We start from the raw sequence: 22,314 nt of genomic DNA on the forward strand, positions 1-22,314 counted from the left end.
CTTTTTTTCCCTTGCGTTTTTCTCTTCTTCCCACGTTCTCTCTCTTCACTGCCTTCGTCCCCGCTCTATTTCACTTCAGCCTTTCACTCTTGCTTCCTTCCAATGAGGACGGAGCTGCGGGAGAAAGGGCGCTATAGAGGATCGCTGTGGAGAGCTGCTGCTGTGCTTTGACATCTGAGCTCTGTGGAAAACGATCTCAATACAATTCTGAAAAACGCGACTCTCCGAACGCCAGCCGAACAAGTCTCCACAGCCGAAGCGCTGTGTCTCTTTTCAGCTGGCGATAAACCTTTCCTCGATACTTTGCGGACTTGTAAAACTGTTCCTGATCAGAATAAAAAACGCTCACGCTAATACACAAGCACCCGTGTCTCGCCAAAGCTGACAAATAAACACACGGACAAGCCGCACTGAACGTGTGAACAGGGGAATGAGCGAGCGAGCGGGGATAGGGCGCCTCCTTTGCTTAAAAGCTTACAGCACCTGGCATTCCCAGGCGGTCTCCCATCCAAGTACTAACCAGGCCCATCCCTGTTTAGCTTCCGAGATCAGACAAGATCAGGCGTGCTCAAAGGGGTGTGGCCGTAAGCGAGAGCAAGGCTCGCTGGCACCCTTCTTATTGAGAGGACAGCTCCGTCACCTCTTTTACGACGCTGCTTTTTTTCCCTTGCGTTTTTCTCTTCTTCCCACGTTCTCTCTCTTCACTGCCTTCGTCCCCGCTCTATTTCACTTCAGCCTTTCACTCTTGCTTCCTTCCAATGAGGACGGAGCTGCGGGAGAAAGGGCGCTATAGAGGATCGCTGTGGAGAGCTGCTGCTGTGCTTTGACATCTGAGTTCTGTGGAAAACGATCTCAATACAATTCTGAAAAACGCGACTCTCCGAACGCCAGCCGAACAAGTCTCCACAGCCGAAGCGCTGTGTCTCTTTTCAGCTGGCGATAAACCTTTCTTCGATCCTTTGCGGACTTGTAAAACTGTTCCTGATCAGAATAAAAAACGCTCACGCTAATACAGAAGCACCCGTGTCTTGCCAAAGCTGACAAATAAACAGACGGACAAGCCGCACTGCACGTGTGAACAGGGGAATGAGCGAGCGAGCGGGGATAGGGCGCCTCCTGCGCTTAAAAGCTTACAGCACCTGGTATTCCCAGGCGGTCTCCCATCCAAGTACTAACCAGGCCCATCCCTGTTTAGCTTCCGAGATCAGACGAGATCAGGTGTGCTCAAGGGGGTGTGGCCGTAAGCGAGAGCAAGGTTCGCTGGCACCCTTCTTATTGAGAGGACAGCTCCGTCACCTCTTTTACGACGCTGCTTTTTTCCCTTGCGTTTTTCTCTTCTTTCCACGTTCTCTCTCTTCACTGCCTTCGTCCCCGCTCTATTTCACTTCAGCCTTTCACTCTTGCTTCCTTGCAATGAGGACAGAGCTGCGGGAGAAAGGGCGCTATAGAGGATCGCTGTGGAGAGCTGCTGCTGTGCTTTGACATCTGAGCTCTGTGGAAAACGATCTCAATACAATTCTGAAAAACGCGACTCTCCGAACGCCAGCCGAACAAGTCTCCACAGCCGAAGCGCTGTGTCTCTTTTCAGCTGGCGATAAACCTTTCCTCGATCCTTTGCGGACTTGTTAAACTGTTCCTGATCAGAATAAAAAACGCTCACGCTAATACACAAGCACCCGTGTCTCGCCAAAGCTGACAAATAAACAGACGGACAAGCCGCACTGCACGTGTGAACAGGGGAATGAGCGAGCGAGCGGGGATAGGGCGCCTCCTGCGCTTAAAAGCTTACAGCACCTGGTATTCCCAGGCGGTCTCCCATCCAAGTACTAACCAGGCCCATCCCTGTTTAGCTTCCGAGATCAGACGAGATCAGGCGTGCTCAAGGGGGTGTGGCCATAAGCGAGAGCAAGGCTCGCTGGCACCCTTCTTATTGAGAGGACAGCTCCGTCACCTCTTTTACGACGCTGCTTTTTTTCCCTTGCGTTTTTCTCTTCTTCCCACGTTCTCTCTCTTCACTGCCTTCGTCCCCGCTCTATTTCACTTCAGCCTTTCACTCTTGCTTCCTTCCAATGAGGACGGAGCTGCGGGAGAAAGGGCGCTATAGAGGATCGCTGTGGAGAGCTGCTGCTGTGCTTTGACATCTGAGCTCTGTGGAAAACGATCTCAATACAATTCTGAAAAACGCGACTCTCCGAACGCCAGCCGAACAAGTCTCCACAGCCGAAGCGCTGTGTCTCTTTTCAGCTGGCGATAAACCTTTCCTCGATTCTTTGCGGACTTGTTAAACTGTTCCTGATCAGAATAAAAAACGCTCACGCTAATACACAAGCACCCGTGTCTCGCCAAAGCTGACAAATAAACAGACGGACAAGCCGCACTGCACGTGTGAACAGGGGAATGAGCGAGCGAGCGGGGATAGGGCGCCTCCTGCGCTTAAAAGCTTACAGCACCTGGTATTCCCAGGCGGTCTCCCATCCAAGTACTAACCAGGCCCATCCCTGTTTAGCTTCCGAGATCAGACGAGATCAGGCGTGCTCAAGGGGGTGTGGCCGTAAGTGAGAGCAAGGATCGCTGGCACCCTTCTTATTGAGAGGACAGCTCCGTCACCTCTTTTACGACGCTGCTTATTTTCCCTTGCGTTTTTCTCTTCTTCCCACGTTCTCTCTCTTCACTGCCTTCGTCCCCGCTCTATTTCACTTCAGCCTTTCACTCTTGCTTCCTTGCAATGAGGACGGAGCTGCGGGAGAAAGGGCGCTATAGAGGATCGCTGTGGAGAGCTGCTGCTGTGCTTTGACATCTGAGCTCTGTGGAAAACGATCTCAATACAATTCTGAAAAACGCGACTCTCCGAACGCCAGCCGAACAAGTCTCCACAGCCGAAGCGCTGTGTCTCTTTTCAGCTGGCGATAAACCTTTCCTCGATCCTTTGCGGACTTGTTAAACTGTTCCTGATCAGTATAAAAAACGCTCACGCTAATACACAAGCACCCGTGTCTCGCCAAAGCTGACAAATAAACAGACGGACAAGCCGCACTGCACGTATGAACAGGGGAATGAGCGAGCGAGCGGGGATAGGGCGCCTCCTGCGCTTAAAAGCTTACAGCACCTGGTATTCCCAGGCGGTCCCCCATCCAAGTACTAACCAAGCCCATCCCTGTTTAGCTTCCGAGATCAGACGAGATCAGGCGTGCTCAAGGGGGTGTGGCCATAAGCAAGAGCAAGGCTCGCTGGCACCCTTCTTATTGAAAGGACAGCTCCGTCACCTCTTTTACGACGCTGCATTTTTTCCCTTGCGTTTTTCTCTTCTTCCCACGTTCTCTCTCTTCACTGCCTTCGTCCCCGCTCTATTTCACTTCAGCCTTTCACTCTTGCTTCCTTCCAATGAGGACGGAGCTGCGGGAGAAAGGGCGCTATAGAGGATCGCTGTGGAGAGCTGCTGCTGTGCTTTGACATCTGAGCTCTGTGGAAAACGATCTCAATACAATTCTGAAAAACGCGACTCTCCGAACGCCAGCCGAACAAGTCTCCACAGCCGAAGCGCTGTGTCTCTTTTCAGCTGGCGATAAACCTTTCCTCGATCCTTTGCGGACTTGTAAAACTGTTCATGATCAGAATAAAAAACGCTCACGCTAATACACAAGCACCCGCGTCTCGCCAAAGCTGACAAATAAACAGACGGACAAGCCGCACTGCACGTGTGAACAGGGGAATGAGCGAGCGAGCGGGGATAGGGTGCCTCCTGCGCTTAAAAGCTTACAGCACCTGGTATTCCCAGGCGGTCTCCCATCCAAGTACTAACCAGGCCCATCCCTGTTTAGCTTCCGAGATCAGACGAGATCAGGCGTGCTCAAGGGGGTGTGGCCTTAAGCGAGAGCAAGGCTCGCTGGCACCCTTCTTATTGAGAGGACAGCTCCGTCACCTCTTTTACGACGCTGCTCTTTTTCCCTTGCGTTTTTCTCTTCTTCCCACGTTCTCTCTCTTCACTGCCTTCGTCCCCGCTCTATTTCACTTCAGCCTTTCACTCTTGCTTCCTTCCAATGAGGACAGAGCTGCGGGAGAAAGGGCACTATAGAGGATCGCTGTGGAGAGCTGCTGCTGTGCTTTGACATCTGAGCTCTGTGGAAAACGATCTCAATACAATTCTGAAAAACGCGACCCTCCGAACGCCAGCCGAACAAGTCTCCAGAGCCGAAGCGCTGTGTCTCTTTTCAGCTGGCGATAAACCTTTCCTCGATCCTTTGCGGACTTGTAAAACTGTTCCTGATCAGAATAAAAAACGCTCACGCTAATACACAAGCACCCGTGTCTCGCCAAAGCTGACAAATAAACAGACGGACAAGCCGCACTGCACGTGTGAACAGGGGAGTGAGCGAGCGAGCGGGGATAGGGCGCCTCCTGCGCTTAAAAGCTTTCTGAATTCTGAGTACGTACGGGATCCTCGGCCTTGCGCTCATAACAAAGTCCAAGTCCCTTTGCAGACAACAGCAGTTGTCACATGATTGTCTCTGAGGATGTGCGACAATGGCCAAGGAGAGCCCCGATCTGAGCTTGCGCTCACTTTTTGACCAAGACACAGGTGTGTGCTGATTGGTTGAGAGTTTGGCGGGCATTGGAGACCCACGTGGTATTACCACGCCCTGCGTGAGATATGAGTCACTTACTCTTAACACTTTGGAATGCAGTCCAGATGTCCATTTGGCACTCCCTAGACAGATAGGCGCCAATGGATGACCATTGATCATGATAGCCAGGCTTAGCTAAGTGCATCCCCATCTGGGAGCTGTCCCTTATCAAAAGAAAACATCTTAAATCAGCCTGCATGAATACTTTCTCTGTGGCTGCACCACAGAGATGGAAGGTGAGATGGGGCCTCATTTAGGACAGCATACCACCGCTTAATTCTGTCTTATTAACAAGCATTGCCGCTACAACGGCATCTCTCCTGTCAAACTTCCTCCTGACTTGTTTGACAGGATCTGGGCCGTGGTGAACAGTGGGAAAGACGCCCTGTGGAGAGTGAGGAACATGGGGCTGTTCAAAGGCATCGAGGTACCAGTCAAGGCAGCAGGTAGCCTGGCCCTGTTCATCACCCAAGAGAACTATTACCTCAGAGATCTGTGGAGAGAAAGGAGGGAGGAAGCAGAAAATCTGTGGGAAATAGAGAGCATAGGTCAATATCTCAAGAAACTGTGAAAAACATTATCATGTTTAAGTAAAGAATGTGATTTACACCAGAAAAAAAGAAATTGTTGCTATGTAACTGGTACCGTGTCAAAATGTAATGAGATGTGATCATATATACTGTTTTAAGTATGTATATTAATGTAAAGCTTTCTAATTTGTGATGTCCTGTATTTATTTGTGAAAAGAAAATAAAGTTCTTAAAAAATCGATTCACCCAGGGCTGTGCTGACCCCTGCGAATTCCCCAAATGTGGGAATCTCGACTGCATTATTTCTGGTAGTGGGGGACTGCGTTCGCGCTCTCCCCTGATGTGCTTGGTCCAATATCGGATACGGAAGAGTTACGACACCACGTGCTGCGATAGGATCCCAGTTCGAAAGGAGTCGATGCCACTGCTGGTTCCCGGTTTCTTTTAGTTAGAGGTCTGGAGAAGCATTTCAAGCTGGTTACACTACTCCTTCCGGACATTCATTCCCTTTTCAAAGTCAGTCGTTTTGCTGTAGTCTGCATTATTTAGGCTGATTATCGAGGTTAGCCTTTATTTGGTCATGGGGGCCTCGGTACTGTATGCTAATTCTCAAGACAGTTTCACCCGTTTTCTGATTGCTAGGTTCTGTACCAGTGCAGACATGTCAAACAGTGAATGGCTGTACCTCTATTGTATCCGTGCTCAATGAATGAAATCAGTAATAAATGAATATATGTATAGTTATACGATAAACAAGTGGTTTATCGACTCATCTTCATTTGCAGATTTAGAGGCAGCTTCGATATTCATTTAACAAACGTTTTTTTTTTTATATGGGTCACACACATGCCATAGCAACAAAACATCTCTAGAGATGAGGCTATAGATCACCTTTCCATCCTCCAGGTTTTCCTCCCAAAGCCTACGGCACCAACGGTGACCCCTGCTGGCCGAGAAAGCTTGCAGCACCTGGTATTCCCAGGAAGTCTCCCATCCAAGTACTAACCAGGCCCAACCCTGCTTAGCTTCCAAGATCAGACAAGATTGGGCACATTCAGGGTGGTGTGGCCGCAAGCGAAAGTCGGGGCGCCTAACTCGCTACTTGAAGCTGTGTGTGGCTGGGGCTCTGTGCCCCCCGAGTTGGACTGAAGGATCGTTCTTGTGCAACTCTTTGGAAAGGAGCCTCTTTCCAAATCGCATTGCGTACCTGGATGTTGGCGAATGTGCTCCCTTGTGTTGGCTTGTCCCGCACTGGAGGAGAACAAACAAACTGCTCGGAGGAGCACAAGGCAAGTCTTCACAAGACAAAAACCTCCAGCGTGTTTATTTCAGCACATAAAGCGCACCAGTCCAACACGTCGGCCGGGCGCGCGGCGCCTCCGCCCTCTTGTGGCCTTGCGGCGTCAGAGCGAGAGGCTCCTTCTCGCTGCCTTTCCGCTGTGTTGCAGAGCCCCGAGAGGGAACCTGGAGCGCACACTTTGTGGGGGGCGGGGGACCGCGTTCGCGCTCTGCCCCCGGTCTCTTGCGCGAGTACTAAATCTCACGGCGCCAGCCAGCGGCCAGGAGACAAGTACAATATCGCGGGACAGGGGGGCCTCGTCATTGATTGTTACATATGAGACGGGGATTAGGAGGAGACCCCGACTGATTGGTAAAGGGGAAAACTAACACCAGAGTGACACCCCCGGCGTCTCTTTTTGAGAGACGCCCTGGGATTTCTTAATGGCCAAGGAGGGTCGGGACCTCGGTTTTATGCCTCCCCCGAAGGACGGCGCCTGTTTGTGCAGCAGAGTGTCGCCATCAGGAAAGCCACACAGACCGCAGGGTGAGCGCTCCCTACTCCCAGTCACACCTCTTGCAGGAGCAGCAGCAACCTGAGCTTTTCCGGGGTGAATCTCCCATCCGGGTGCCGGCTAGGCTCACACCTGCTGGGCTGCCATGGGTGAGCCCAGTCGAGAGTCGCAGGTTGAGATCTAGTCACCGGGGAGAAACGATACAAGCAAAGGATTACTCGGCTCCCAGCACTTGAAAAGACAGACAAATGACTTGTTCCCGCCGGAGCTGAATGTACCTGAATGTTGTAGTGGTTTGATGGGTTTACTGAGACAATTATTAATTGTAGCAGTAATCACGAGGTTGTTCGTTGGGGCTTTTAGAAAATCAATCGCCAGAACAACTAACAACGCACACACGCGGGTTCAATACACGGGATACATTTATTAATATAAACTGTGCACCAAACATATACTAGTCTGCCAGGATACGAGTGGCAGACCTTACTGTGAGGGTTATCAATATACAAGGTATATAATCTCGAAGAGATGCAAACACAAAGAGATACACAACAGAGAATATATGTCAATATATATCGTTCGGTTACCAAATCGCTAATCAGTGTTATTACCCACTGTTACTCTAAACTCGGAAGTAAATACATTACTCATGAATTAAATTGATAACAACTTGTGTTGAGGTACAATTGAATTCTCGAGCCGCAATGTAGAACATGGGGTTTACTTATCCACTGTGTATGGTTTTGGAATCTCCCGGCACGAACACCAAACCAGCTGACAGGCTCTGTTGCAGCCTCTGTTGCAGCGGTTGTCCAATGGGCGTTGTGTCGGCGTTCTCTGGCTACCGGCCAACCAGTCAAGGTGCAGCTCGGAGTAGGACGGGCGGAGGAATCTGACTGCGGCGCGCAGGGCAGTCGTTGCTCCGAGGGGATCTACCAGCAGTCCGGCTGGCTAGTAGAAAGTCTCTATGCACAGATGTGACCGCGAGTCCTCACAAGTCACTCTTTTGCCTGGGAAGAAGCTGGTTCGTTCCCGGTCCAGCGCTGCTTCTGAATAAGCTATTCAGGTTGTCGACGAGGGTCCAACTGTAGGCTGCCGTTGAGCAAGCGGAGCATTCACGTTGGTAGAATTCTGAGTACGTACGGGATCCTAGGCCTCGCGCTTAGAACAAAGTCCAAGTCCTTTTGCAGACAACAGCAGTTGTCACGTGATTGTCTCTGAGGATGCGTGAAAATGGCCAAGGAGAGCCCAGATCTGAGCTTGCGCTCCCTTTTTGGCCAAGACCCAGATGTGTGCTGATTGGTTGAGAGTTTGGCGGGCATTGGAGACCCACATGGTTTTACCACGCCCTGCCAGTCCCTGATTGGTTGGTCAAGATGAGATATAAGTCACTTACTCTTGACACTTAGGAATGCAGTCCAGATGTCCATTCGGCACTCCCTAGACTGATAGGCGCCAATGAATGACCATTGATCATGATAGCCAGGCTTAGCTAAGTGCATCCCTGTCTGGGAGCTTGTTCCTTATCAAAACAAAACATCTTAAATCAGCCTGCATGAATACTTTCTCTGTGGCTGCACCACAGAGATGGAGGGTGAGATGGGGCCTCCTTTAGGACAGCATACCAACACTTAATTCTGTCTTATTAACAAGCATTGCCGCTACAATAGCAATTCAAATACAACAGCCACACTGCTGAAACCATATGTTTTACACACCAGACAGGCCCCCTAACCTCATACAACCTTGCTGTGGCTGTGACCCCTTTCTTTATTTTTTTATGATGTTTTCAATATGGCACCATTAGACAGGCCATACATGGTGATAGGAGGGTGCTATTCACGAGTCAATAGCTCTTCAAGCACAACAGCCACAGTGCTGCAAACAGGTGTTTTACACATCAGACAGCTCCCCTAACCTTATACAACCTTGCTTTGAGATGTGGAACATTTCTTTATTTTTTAATGATTTTTTTACTGTAATCAAGTGTTGTGCTCATTAATAATAATAATAATAATTGCTTACACTTATATAGCGCTTTTCTGGACACTCCACTCAAAGCACTTTACAGGTAATGGGGACTCCCCTCCACCACCACCAATGTGCAGCATCCACCTGGATGATGCGACGGCAGCCATAGTGCACCAGAACACTCACCACTATCAGTGAGGAGGAGAGAAGAGAAATGTAGCCAATTCAAAGAGGGGAATTATTAGGAGGCCATGATTGGTAAGGGCCAATGGGGAAATTTGGGGATATTGTCAGTATCACTATACTGGGGCATTAGGACCCACATGGACCACAGGGTGAGCGCCCCCTGCTGGCCCCACTAAGGAACTAAGGAACCTTAGTTTTTCCCGGGAGGTCTACCATCCAGGTACTGACCAGGCTCACACCTGCTTAGCTTCAGTGGGTTGCCAGTTGTGAGTTGCAGGGTGATATGGCTGCTGGCCATAATCAGCAGCCTTCAGTACTGAAGCAGGTGTGAGCCTGGTCAGTACCTGGATGGGAGACCTCCTGGGAAAAACTAAGGTTGCTTCTGGAAGAGGTGCTAGTGGGGCCAGCACAACCATTAGGCAGGCCTCCTGACCTTTCACAGTCATGCTTTGTTGTGTGAAACTTTAATTATCTTTTTAGGATTTTTTGAACATGGCAACTTCCACCGAGATGGGTGGGGGGTGTCGGGGTGCTCTTCAATAGCTTTTTCATCTATACACACAAACGGATGTAACCAAGACACTCAGAACCTGTCACGCAGGGGCTGACTGCTGAGGATAGGGATCCAATGCGGTGCCCTTGGTAGGGTTGGCGCGAGACGCAGGCATAGTCGGAGTAAACAGGCAGGGGTCCGAGTCCGGGAAGGCGTATGTCGAAGAAAACTCAGTCTTCACTCAGGTTGGGAGATTGTCAACAGAGATCTTTAATACAATCAGCTGAAGGGGAGCATATCACAGAGAAAGGGTTTCCCCTAGCACTCAAGACATGCTCACTGGACTGAAGTTATACTGTCCTTTTTTATACATTAAAAGTAGGCAATACTTTAACATATCAAAGGAACATACAGGGAAAGGGGCAGTGTCAGAAGTCAAACAAACAGGACAGGGGGGTGCCATTTGGCATCCTACAATCTGTTTCAATTTTCTCTGGTTGAATGGGTGTGAGGAATCACAGGCTTTAGTTTGCACCTAAGACAGTGGTCTTAGGTGCGAACAGAAAACCTTTCCCACGCATAGTCACTGTCCTGACCTTTTGACTCGGTCTTCCACACGTAGCACAGGCGTAGGCACAGAATCGACAGGCGAAAGTGTAGTCGAGGGACTGGCAGGGGTCGGAGTCCGGGAAGGCGTAGAAGTTGCGTCGGTGTGGATTCAGAAGGCAGAGGCGTAAACGAAAAGTCAGGCTGGGGTCAGGATCCGAGAAAGCGTAAAACAGGCGAAGGTACAAAATCGAGTGGCTAAAGCGGGGTCGAGGTCCAGGGGAGAAGTCGTAGTAAGGCAAAGGTGTAGTTAGTACGTAAGCTCCGGGAGAGAATCTCAATCGTGAGCAATGACCGGGGGGCAGATGAAGGTTTAAGCAGAGGCCTGATTGACACGTGCACGTTTGGTACGGGGAGAGCTCGTAGGAATGCGGGAGCACTTGCCTGCGTGAGGGAGATTCGTGGCAAAACCAACAGAATCAACCTGAACTCACAGAAAAACAAGAATGCCCCCGAGACACCTGCACCCCCCTCGGACCACTCTGGTATCAACACCCCCAAACCCATCCATACCAGCTAACAAGACTCAGAATCGGTGCAACCCTCCAACCTGGACCAAGAGCAGGATGGGACAAGAACCTGCACCACACTACGCACCCCTCATCCAGACCAGCAGGACAGCCAGACCACAGACAGCACCATCATGTAACCCCCCTGTTCATTCCAACAGAAAAGCCGAACTGACCCCCACCAGCATGGCGACGCTGCAGCTCTGGTCACACCAGCAGGCCCAATGGGCTCAGAGCTGGGGGACATACAGATGCAGCCATTCAAAATGCGTGGGCGATACCGCATTATTTTCCGGTACGCTGTACGCAGTCTACCGCAAGTTACCGGTAAATACCGTGAGTTACCGGTAAATACTGCTAGTTACCGTAAATTCTCCTATAATATGACAAGCAAAATAATAGTATCCGGAATTTCGGCAAGGTGGAGCTAATAAAGCTCAACCTCTCATGTTTGAGCTGTGGCCATCAAAGTCTTTAACGAAGATATTACTAATAGTATTAATAATGAATGACTTTGGACAAGCTGTAAGTGTAAACTCAAAGTATTGCCCTGGTCAACATTCTTTTTTTCATTGACCGTCTTTGTAAAAGTAACACCACAGCATTTCGCAATCACGCATTTGTTTCCAATCATGCAAAGTACAGTAATTTTTGAGAATCGATTCACCATGCCTTTCACATGCTCATAAAAGAGATTGATTTAGGAACATAAACATATTACTGTATGAAAACTGTACTGTATACAGTATGTATATGTATATTTAATGTCTTAACTGTGCCCGTTTAAGTATTGAATATTCATATCTAATTTTACCACTGAAGGGAAATCTTAGTAGCTGAGCATAAAAAGAATAGGAGCATACTGCAACGCGTGTGAAGGCCATAAACGATATTAATTTTGGAACATAAACATACAGTATATGGCTGGTCTCAGTACTTTAAAGAAAACATACACGAAACATGGTTTCATTATGACCAGAATCGGTCTTGAGATATTTTTAACTTGATTTACAGTATTTGAGAGGTATGTCTTAACACCGATACTACAGTGCTTAAGTACTGCTCACGTATATGTTTCTAGGTTTATATTATGCATTTCATACGATCAAATTACTTTTGAGCAACTAATAAGAAGCGCGAAACGGTATGCGTTTTAGTTTCGTTTTGTGCTGGGACCCGTGGATTGATTAGAGATATCAAGTACATACAAGTCATTTTTTAAATGTTGTAGTTCGTCTTGAAAAAATGTTACGAGTACATCATCTATCAACAATTACACAGGTTCTGTTTCCATATTGCGGATTTTGGTTACGTAATATTATTTTCTAGATTTCACGTTGTGAATATATGATTTGGGCAAACAGAGACGCAAAGAAGTACATTATTGGTTGTTGTTTTTTTTTTTGCAGTTTTATCTAGAACAAGCGATGCTTAAACCTTTGTCTGATTCTTGTGAAACTACCCACACGACAGTTACAGTACCTAGGAGTTGACTTCAGTGATGTCACTGATGGGATGTTTCTAAAAATCCATGGTCTGTGATTGAAACCTGTAAAACCGGTTTAATTCGTCACAGCCAGCACTCTTCAGGTGTGAGGGTCTTCTGCTCAGAATGAAATGCTAAAATGTTTGTGTATATTCTAATGGTAGTGGGGGCAGGGTGTGTGGGAACAGCTTTGGTTGAAATTGCATTGGAGATCTATGTTCTTCACACCTGAAACATTTTCTCTGAAAGCATTTTCTCTGAAAGCATTTTCTTCGCAGTTTAACCGATCTTGTTACAGCATGTTACAGTTTACTATTATTAACCATATTAATTTTAAGTGCTTAATGTAAAATCTTGTAAAAATATATTTTCATTGTTCAAATATACATTAAGTCTGACTATCATATAATAAGTTAAATACAAAACTAAAGAAAAAATAGGGTTAAATATAATTTTAAATATTTTGCTAACAATGTTAACTGTTTATGAATAATAAAATGTATTAACTAAGGAGTAGGATGGCACAGTTGTTAGTATGTTTTTTGTTTTGTTTCTTTTTCATAAATACAACAGTAGTACCTGATGTCTCAGTGGCTTTCAAAATTAAATTATGCATGCAAACCTGTGAACTAGAAAGATAACTAAGATATCCATCCATTTATAATGGTGGCAAAGTGGTTAGCATTGCTATCTTGCAGCACTGGGGTCCTAGGTTCAATTCCTGCCATCCTGTGTGTGTGGGGTTTACATGTTCTCTCTGGTTTTTCTCCATATGTGTGATATGACTCCCTCTCGCACTCCAAAACATACTGGTAAGTTAATTGGTTTATGGGAAAACTGGCCCTGGTGTGTGTGTGTTTGTGTCTGTCTGTCCTGTGATGGACTGGCGCTATGTCCAGGGTGTATTCTGCCTTGTGTCCGTTGCTTACTGGGATAGGCTCCAAATCCTCTGTACTGGATAAAGAGATTAGAAATGGAAGTAAAGGCACTGTGCTGATGGAACTATACACGGTGTTAGAAACCCACTATGAAATGGCAGCATCTCACTGAGAATAAAATATTTTATAGTGCTGGCTTAAGGAAACAGCCTTTCCACCTCTCTTGCACATCAGTATACATACCTAGTTATTTAAACAAATTGCCTCTAATTATAAACATCTTAATATGCTGGCTCTGTGGATCCGCATCAGCTATGTTTGCCCATTCCTTCAATTCATGTGCATCCAACACACAGTTCAACGCTAGCAACTACACAAAATCTAAAATATGAGCTCTACTTGCCACTTACAATACCAACAGTACCAGCTAACTTTAGTAGTGACATTTTCATGGATCTTTTTAACAATAAAATTTACAACATCAGACTTCAGACACAATTAAACAGGCCTCAAAAAAGTCTGGTACAAACATTTTCAGCATGGAATAAACCGTTACTTTAATGGTATAAACCTTAAATGGATTCATATTCTCAATAAGATTTGGTGCTCAGTAACATGACTTAGAAAATGACAGAAGACATACGTATCATGCTTATCCTTCTATTTTTCATAATCGTAAACTCCTTAAGGCAGTTACATTTTCTCTGTTCTGACCTGGAGTTACAGAGAAATTTAAATTCTAATAAGAGATTTGTAATGAGGAAAGTCATATCAATCACTCATACAGTACCAGGATTTGCAATTACAATACAAATACTTTCTTTCTATATGTGTTTATTTTGCAGTTTGAGTCTATGGCATTCCTTTGGGGGTCTATACTCCAAGGCATGACTTTTTTATGGGAACATGACATTTTTTTAAACATATATTTTTGTGGTAGTAGGGCGCAAAACATCAGTATTTACTGCTATTAATCACTGTACGATTTATAGTTGAAATCTGAGCCTAGATATAAAGTTAGATATAAAGTTAAAATCTCGACAAAGCAATGTAGGAAATACAGAGAAAATAAATCCTTTCTGACATCTAAAATCAGTTTCGATCAAGGTCTCTAAAACGAACAAGAAAAAGAGGATTTTCGGAGGGCAATTACGCTGTGTTTATATAGAATAAGTGATTTATGAGCAATCTAATTTCTTGTTCGTTTAAAACAGTGAAATGTCAGCTGCAAAAGATCGCACCAGAAACAACACTCTCTCTGCCTGTCATAGACGTTCAGGAAAGGCTGAATGAAGTCATGTCAAGTACAATAATTCGGTGATCAATAATAACAGTTGTATTATATCCATGGAAATATATTCATTATATGCCAACGAACCTCACCGTGCCAGGCCACCACTGCGTCACAACACACAGCTGCCAGTGCACCTCTACATACCCGACCACCACTGCATCACACAGCTGCCAGCGCACCTCACCGTGCCAGGCCACCACTGCGTCACATAGCTGCAAGCGCACCTCACCATGCCAGGCCACCACTGCATCATAGAGCTGCCAGGGCACCTCACCGTGTCAGGCCACCACTGCGTAACACCACATAGCTGCCAGCGCACCTCACCATGCCAGGCCATCACTGAGTCAGAGATTAAATAAAACCTCACTCGCACCAAATAAATTTATATTTCTAAATATCACAACATGATCGAATTTAAGTCATTTTAATAACAATGAATAGTCACCTAGGCGTTACAATATAAAAATTTATATTGATTTAAATAACGTTTTGATTTAAATCGCAAATGCGGGTTTAAATATATGTGTTTTTTGATTCACAATCAGACAAATGCAACATAAATTGATATCTTTGTCTTCTAAGTATCTTAATAAACTTTCAGCATAGCTTTCTCCCCGTTTAGATTTATTTTGGGATCAAACGTGGAAAGATTAGATTGTAATCGTTTTTATTTTTTAAATACATTTTAGAAAAGTGTAATCTATACTAAAAAGCTGTACACCACCTGCTATAAAGATACATATTGTAATACTTTCGGGTTCGAATAGGACAGACACAAGAACTTAGACTTGCGGAGTTAAAGCAAGTAAAGCCTTGATTTTATATATCACCTTTAAAAGTGGCATCTCAAAGCAAAGTAAATACCCAACACTGATTGTACCCATCTGTCATGCTAATAAAGCAGCTTGAATTGAATTGAGAGGGGGGGGGGTATATTTGCTTTGTGTATAAAGTACATTGTGAATGTTTTCACAGCCTTCACTTTGTCGTTTTTATGCCATTTTTTGACCACGCACGAATATTCCTATGTCCGTATCTTCACAAGGGAATCAGTGCGAATTTTAATACTAATTAAATGACCGCGGGCACTTTCCACCCCCTCTACATTCTCAGAGTAGAACAGACTAACCTTCTAATGAAAGACGGTCCACCCCCCACGGACAGGAAAAGTGCCCACAGGCACTTAAACTTAATATGGTCAGTAACAGTAAACAGTAACATGGTCAGAAGGAGCACGTACAAACGTTTCCGAAATAACCACATGTAAGACTGATGCTTAAAATGTTTAGGGAGAAAGTGGAATACTGGTGTGTATTTTTTCTTTAAACTACCAATACCAGCCATATACAGTCTGTAACGTAGGGATTTCTATATGTCTTTATTTAGTGGTTACATTAGTGACAAAGGCTAAACTTTTAGCTTCAGTAACGTGTACATATCTCCCCTTTTTATAAAACGACTTGGTTGAAAACTGTTCCAGAGCCACTGTTGTTTCATCAGTGAAAAGTACATCATGAAATGGCTCTCCCTGTTCAATCCACTGTAAAAAAGAAAAGGAGCATAAAGCTTCTGATGGTCATAAACGATATTCATTTAGGAGCAGCATCAGAGGTATGTTTTTAACTGCACTGCATTGGAGAGAATACCATAGTGTGTTTTTTTTTTTTTTACTCCCTGGCGGAAACTGGCTTCCAGAAGAATCAGTATGGCTCAGAGATTAAATAAAACTTCACTCACACCAAACAAATGTATATTTCTAAATACCACAACATGATCGAATTTAAGTCATTTTAATAACAATGAATAGTCACCTATGCGTTACAATATAAACATTTATATTGATTTAAATCGCGTTTAAATCACCTTTATTTAAAACCCATAAATAAAGCTGATACTGTTTAGACTTTTAATTATTTAAAACTGTATTAAAGCAGCACGATACACAATGCAACGTAAATCGCTATCTTTGTCTTCTGTGTAATAATGTTCACCTCTCTGTCCAGCAAATTTACAATAGTAATAATAATGAACTTTATTGTATATGGCGCCTTTAAAGGTGGCTCCTCAAAGCGCTTTACAGGTTAAAAACAATACTGTTAGGCTGGGAAAACGTTTTTTTTTTAAGAAATACAAAATGAGATATAATGATATGTTCCGGCTTAGACATTAACGAAGAGCATAACGCGTGTACTGTATACACTGCAAGTACAACCCCCCTCTCTGCAGGAGTGCTGGCTGTGACGAACTGAACCGGTTTCACGGGTATTTTCAAAGTAGGAGGCGAGATTTCCAGCGAAAGACACCTCCCCCCCCTCAAAAACCCAGTAAGTACAGTACTTACTAGTTAAAGGCTAGGCTCCTCAATGAAATCGCTTTAACATGCTAATGCGTTGCTGTAACAGTCCGGGCGTGGCAAGCCTCTAATTTCAACCCGACTACGGCGAAAGGAACCCTTCTTTCATTAGAAGACAATGAACATATTTTAGCCCTGAATGAATTAATAGCAAACATGGTTTACATAAAAGACATTTTTCCAAGAAAGTTTAGCCTTTGTCACTAATGAAACCACTAAATAAAGACATAAATATAAAAATCTTAAGATTTTTAAAATACATGACTTTGCTAAAATTTTTTTGAAAATAAAAACAATTACAACCGCCAGGGGAGAGAGAGAACAGGGGAGGGATGTTGGTTTTGCATAAGGGGCGGGGCTATGGGAATTTGGTCTGTTTGGGAATGTGTAGTTACATGTTCTGGCTGTTTGTGAATTATCGTTGTTGAGTATGGAGTGTTGAGGTATTGATTTTGTGTAATGCTTTATGTTGAAAATTGAGGTGGATTTTGTTTATGATAAACAGGATAAACTGGGATGGGAGGAAGGTTTGGTTTTGCATAAGGGGCGGGATTATGATAATTTAAGGAATTTGCGAGAGTAAAATTGTTTGATATATTTGATTTTGTATTGTGGTTGTTATCTATGTTTTTGGTTGGTATTATGTTTATATGGTTGTTTTTGTTGGTTGGTTGTTATTATGGTTATTAATAATACGATCTATAGTTGAAATCTGAGCCTAAATAAAAAGAAAAAGCAAGTGATTAGGTTTATGAGCAATCTAATTACTTATTCGTTTAAAACGCTATATAAAATAAAGTTTATTATTAATTTGCTGGACAGAGCGGTGAACATTATTATGCATAAGACAAAGATAACGATCCTGATCAGTTTAGAAATCTGTGTACACTGTAAGGTTTTTACTTCTTAAACTTTTAAAATACACGTTTTGAATAGAAAGAAATCCTCTTCCTGGTACAGTATGTATAGCAAACCAGCACGTCTTTTTTTCTCCAATCAGAGGGGTGTCAGATGGTGTCAGCCAATCACCATTTTGAAGCCCTACCATAATCTCTGGTATGGGGAGACCCCAGAATTCTGTCCCATAGTTTAGACAGATGATAGATACTTTTATTGATCCCGTGAGGGAAATAAAGTAAATCATTTTAATTTTAGGAAATTATTAAACGCTCGGTTAAAAGCAAAGGAGATTGTCTGTTATAGTGGACATAAAAACAAGAGTTCGCTGGCATTATATCCTGGAAGACACAGACCGGTGCCAGACCAGTAAAATGCCTGATGAACTAGGGATTGGACAGTTTCCAAGTGCTTGTACAATCGATGGAAATGTTCAAATAAATGTGCAAAAGAAAGAAACAAAATAATCATTTATTTCTTTATCATATTGGGTAGCTAATGTCCTCTCTTTGCTAGTTAGTGGCTGTGTTTCTGCGTTGGGTAGCAACGGGTGACTGTTCTCAGGCGGAAGATGTAAACAGCTTTATGTTCGTGTTAAATAATTTTTTTAAATTAAAATTCATTCCATACAGCAATCGCATATTTGGGTACCGTTTCATAAAACTTTCATGCTTAAAATGTTTAGGGAGAAATGGAAAACTGGTGTGTATTTTTTCTTTCAACTACCAAGACCAGCCATACACAGTACAGTTTACATACATACAGTAATGTTTATGTTCCTAAATTAATATCATTCATGACCTTCAGATGCGTTATGCTCCTCTTCTTTTTATGCTCAGCTACTAAAATTTCCCTTTAGTGGTAAAATCCATATAAATATTCAAAACTAAGCGGATTAAAATGTGCACAGTAAAGACATTAAATGATTAAATCTTTGCACTACCAACCAATGCACCACGAGTGCCCCTGTCGGTCATTTTGGCCAGCCAATCACTTACCGCGGTGCCCTCCGGTGCCCTGCGGTGGCTTGTGGGTAGGTTACTGTACCGCGGGTTTTTACCGCGCATTTTGAATGGCTGCATCTGTACTTAATTGGCTTTATGATTTGGTATTGATTTTGTATTGTTGTATTATTAACTTTGTGCTTTCTGTGTTTTTATCGTATTGTGGACTTATTTTTTAAACAAATGCTTACAAAGGCAGACACGGCACACATCTGTTTATACCAGCGGTGAATTGTACATTTTTATTAAGTACAATCTACTGTGCATTTTTGGGAGTATAACAGATTCGATATAAAGTGGCAAAAATCTAAAAGGGGAAAATACCCAAGACTGCATGTAAAGCCCTTGTTGTGGCTGTTGTTTTATTTTTAGATAAAAATGGCGTAGTGTGCACGAAATGTTGCAGAAACACAATCTAATATTTTAATAACTGTTATTTTAATAATTTGATAAGTATGAGGCCCCAGATCCAAATCTTCGGTTCTGATTTTTTAAACATGATATCTTCCCTTCCTCTCGATGTGAGCAATTGTTTTTTTTTCACATTGCGATCCAAAGAGCCTCAGACGCACAGTCTAACAGTAACCAAACCAGAATGGATTCTGCTGGGAGCCGGACTGAGCTCATTCTCACTCCCTGTGTTGAAAACAGAATTATCTCTTCCCCGAACATCGTCTACAGATCACTTGTGTGCTTTTAACCTTCTCGCAGCTACAGGCGAGACTGAAGCTGGAGATGTGAAGGCACCCGCTGGTGCATCTTCTCCAAATTTCACTTCTCTTTTTTTTTAAAGTAGATATAGCCCTGAAAAAAGCATTAGCTTTATCAGTTTTTACATTAATCGATTTTGAAACAAATATTATATTTTTATTGCAATTTACATAATAATAATTATTATTATTATCATCATCACTTACACTTATATAGCGCTTTTCTGGATACTCCACTCAAAGTGCTTTACAGGTAATGGGGAATCCCACTACCACCACCAATGTGCAGCCCCACCTTGATGATGCAACGGCAGCCATACTGTGCCAAAATGCTCACCACACATCAACAATCAGTGGGGAGGAGAGCAGAGTAATGAAGCCAGTCCATAGATGGGGATTATTAGGAGGCCATGACTGGTAAGGGCCATTGGAAAATTGGGCCAGGATGCTGGGGTTACACCCCTACTCTTTCAAGAGATGACCTGGGATTTTTAAAGGCCAGAGAGAGTCAGGACCTCAGTTTTACTTATCAGCCGACGGACGGCACCTGTTTACAGTTTAGTGTCCCCGTCATTATACTGGGGCATTAGGACCCACATGGACCACAGGGTGAGCGCCCAGCGACAGAAACCAGATGGTACTGTGTGTCGGGCTCGGCTGCAAGCAGGACAATGATGTCACGGGGACAAAGTAGAAAAAATCAGAACGGTTCTGTAAAAGACCTGTGTCAGCTGTCGGTTCGCAGTCTGGACTCTAAATCCATCGATCTGATTTCAAATCTCTCTAACACCTGAGCTGTGGCTTCTTTTGAGTAGTTATTCAGGAGAACATTATGTTAATCGTATAGATGAATCGTTTAATATATTCAGGTGGATAGCTACTTCAGCATGCATATCTGCAAAGAAACAAGTAATACTGTAGGTTTATTCCATGCTGAAAAGAGAAGAGAGAAAACAAACCTGAAGAAGTTTTCATAGCTGAAACGTTGTGTTTTCTCTCTTCTCTTTCAGCATGGAATAAACCTATTACTTGTTCCTTTAATATATTGTTCGGTTGAATTCAAAATGCTTTACTACTACAAGAGAGGATTATAGTGTGGAGGATGAGACAAATTTATGATTTCTTGGAAGAAAATGGTTTTACTTTGCATTCGAAATGAATCAAAACTTTTGCGTGACACACAAGCCCTTTGTCTTTATTAAAGATATCATATTTTTAAACAGACAAGTATAGAAAAAGTTTTTTTTTTTACTTAGAAATTTTGGATGGGGGTGATGCATTACTAGTAGTGGCACTGAGGTCACTATGGTGCTGTTGAGCACCATAAGGTTAGGGCCAGTGGTGTAATGTATAATGCATCTGACTTTGGATCAGAAGATTGTAGGTTTGACTCCTGTCTGACTCATGTTGCTTTTAAACCAGTAGTAGATTTTCTTTATGTAAATTAACTGCAGCTGAAAGCTATAGAAAACACATTGGCTAAATTGCAATGAACTGTCGAACTGTTTTGCACGAAGCTGCAGACTACTTAACACGGTACTGTCTGAAGATCAGCTCCTGCTCTGAGCTCAATAGCAATGCAAAACTGTGCGTAACAAAGCTGGCGAGCAGCTGAACTTGTGCTAAATAGTCTGTTCGGTGATGAGGGTTCAGTACTGGCGTTGTTCTAATTAGCACGAACTGCACAGGCTGAATCAGACAATTTCAAATAGTCTGATCAGTGTAGGACAAGTTAATGAAGAATTATTACTTTGTCTGTCTCTTGTTTGTATATAAATGAATGTCTCTGACAACTTAATGTTAGTTTTTAATTTAGTTTTACGATGTTGGTCAGGCGTTGACATATGCACAAACACACGAAATGTCTCACTCCTGATTCAGCTCATGAAGCAATACGAGTGAAGCAATTCCTCCTGCTTCTCGTACAACCATATCAGAACAGAAGCCCGTGTCACCCCGCTCTGATTCAAGAGCGACTCACATCTTGACAGGGTGCTTGGCATGAAGGGGGGGTACTGTCACGCCCTCTGCAGCCAGAGGGCGCTCCTTCTCTGTCCTGTCCCTAGTTTCCAGCCTGCTGTCCTTCCTGTCCCTCTCTTTCCCTTGGGCTATATATTTCCGGGTCTTGCACTCTGTCGTTGCTCAGCATTGACGTTTGGATGTCCTGAGACCCGCCTAGCACCAGGGCGCCCCACGTCCGCTCCCTGAGGGCATAGGTTTCTATATGGCATTCCTGAACTCTTTGCACTAATGAGCCCGGGCCTTTTTCCCGTCTCGCCGCTACGCATATGGGTCTTTTTCCACTCTCCTACTCCCCATGGTTAGTCCCTTTGGACGTCCGTGACAGGTGCCCCTTTGGAATGGTTTTCAGAAAATGTGAGAAAAGGAAAGTTATGTACAGTAAGCTCTCACACACAGCTCTCAAACACAGCATTAGAGATTGGAATCTGATTGTAAAAAAAACTGCCCGTCTCCCCGCCATTTAACGTTGCTGTTGTTTTTATTTTACATATTGTTAGCATTTTAATGAATTGTTAAAAGATTTATACACAAATCGCTAAATACGAAACGTAAAAACCCAACTGTAAGCAATTGACCATTCATATTCCTGAATTTTAAATACCTATGTTTATCTGTCTCCAAGTGCCTGGTGCAGCTATTTTGAAAGCATACCTCAAGGAGGACTTTACACGCAGTCTGGGGTATTTTCTCCTTTTACATTTTTGCGATTTTATATCGAACCTCGTATACTCCCAAAAGTGCACAGTAGCTTGTACTGTGTGCCCTGTTTGCCTTTGTAAGCATTTGTTTAAAAAATAAGTTCACAATATGATAAAAACAGAGAAAGCACAAACTTAATAATATAACGATTCAAAATCAAAACCAAATCATAAAGAAAAAGAGTCAATTTCCACCTGCACTGATATCCCTTCAAATGTTTTATAAGAACTATTGACGTTTATAGAGTAGAAGCCTGGTCCA

At 43.9% G+C, this 22,314-nt stretch overlaps 3 non-coding genes and 4 pseudogenes across 3 annotated transcripts; all 7 read right to left on the minus strand.

Annotated features, from left to right (window-relative positions):
* Positions 1-471: 471 nt before the first annotated feature.
* LOC148630526 (5S ribosomal RNA) lies at positions 472-590 on the minus strand (annotated as a pseudogene).
* A 537-nt stretch (positions 591-1,127) lies between these two features.
* Positions 1,128-1,246, minus strand: LOC148630527 (5S ribosomal RNA). The gene has a single exon (XR_015935177.1). It is a non-coding gene; the product is annotated as a 5S ribosomal RNA (ribosomal RNA).
* A 536-nt stretch (positions 1,247-1,782) lies between these two features.
* On the minus strand, positions 1,783-1,901 carry LOC148630528 (5S ribosomal RNA). Its single transcript, XR_015935189.1, has one exon. It is a non-coding gene; the product is annotated as a 5S ribosomal RNA (ribosomal RNA).
* A 537-nt stretch (positions 1,902-2,438) lies between these two features.
* On the minus strand, positions 2,439-2,557 carry LOC148630529 (5S ribosomal RNA; annotated as a pseudogene).
* A 537-nt stretch (positions 2,558-3,094) lies between these two features.
* LOC148630530 (5S ribosomal RNA) lies at positions 3,095-3,213 on the minus strand (annotated as a pseudogene).
* Positions 3,214-3,750: 537 nt separating this feature from the next.
* Positions 3,751-3,869, minus strand: LOC148630531 (5S ribosomal RNA; annotated as a pseudogene).
* Positions 3,870-6,109: 2,240 nt separating this feature from the next.
* Positions 6,110-6,228, minus strand: LOC148630532 (5S ribosomal RNA). The gene has a single exon (XR_015935188.1). It is a non-coding gene; the product is annotated as a 5S ribosomal RNA (ribosomal RNA).
* Between the last annotated feature and the right edge of the window lie 16,086 nt (positions 6,229-22,314).

Source organism: Lepisosteus platostomus, unplaced genomic scaffold, assembly GCF_059453375.1.
Source record: "Lepisosteus platostomus isolate fLepPlt1 unplaced genomic scaffold, fLepPlt1.hap1 Scaffold_96_H1, whole genome shotgun sequence".
Taxonomy (NCBI): domain Eukaryota; kingdom Metazoa; phylum Chordata; class Actinopteri; order Semionotiformes; family Lepisosteidae; genus Lepisosteus; species Lepisosteus platostomus.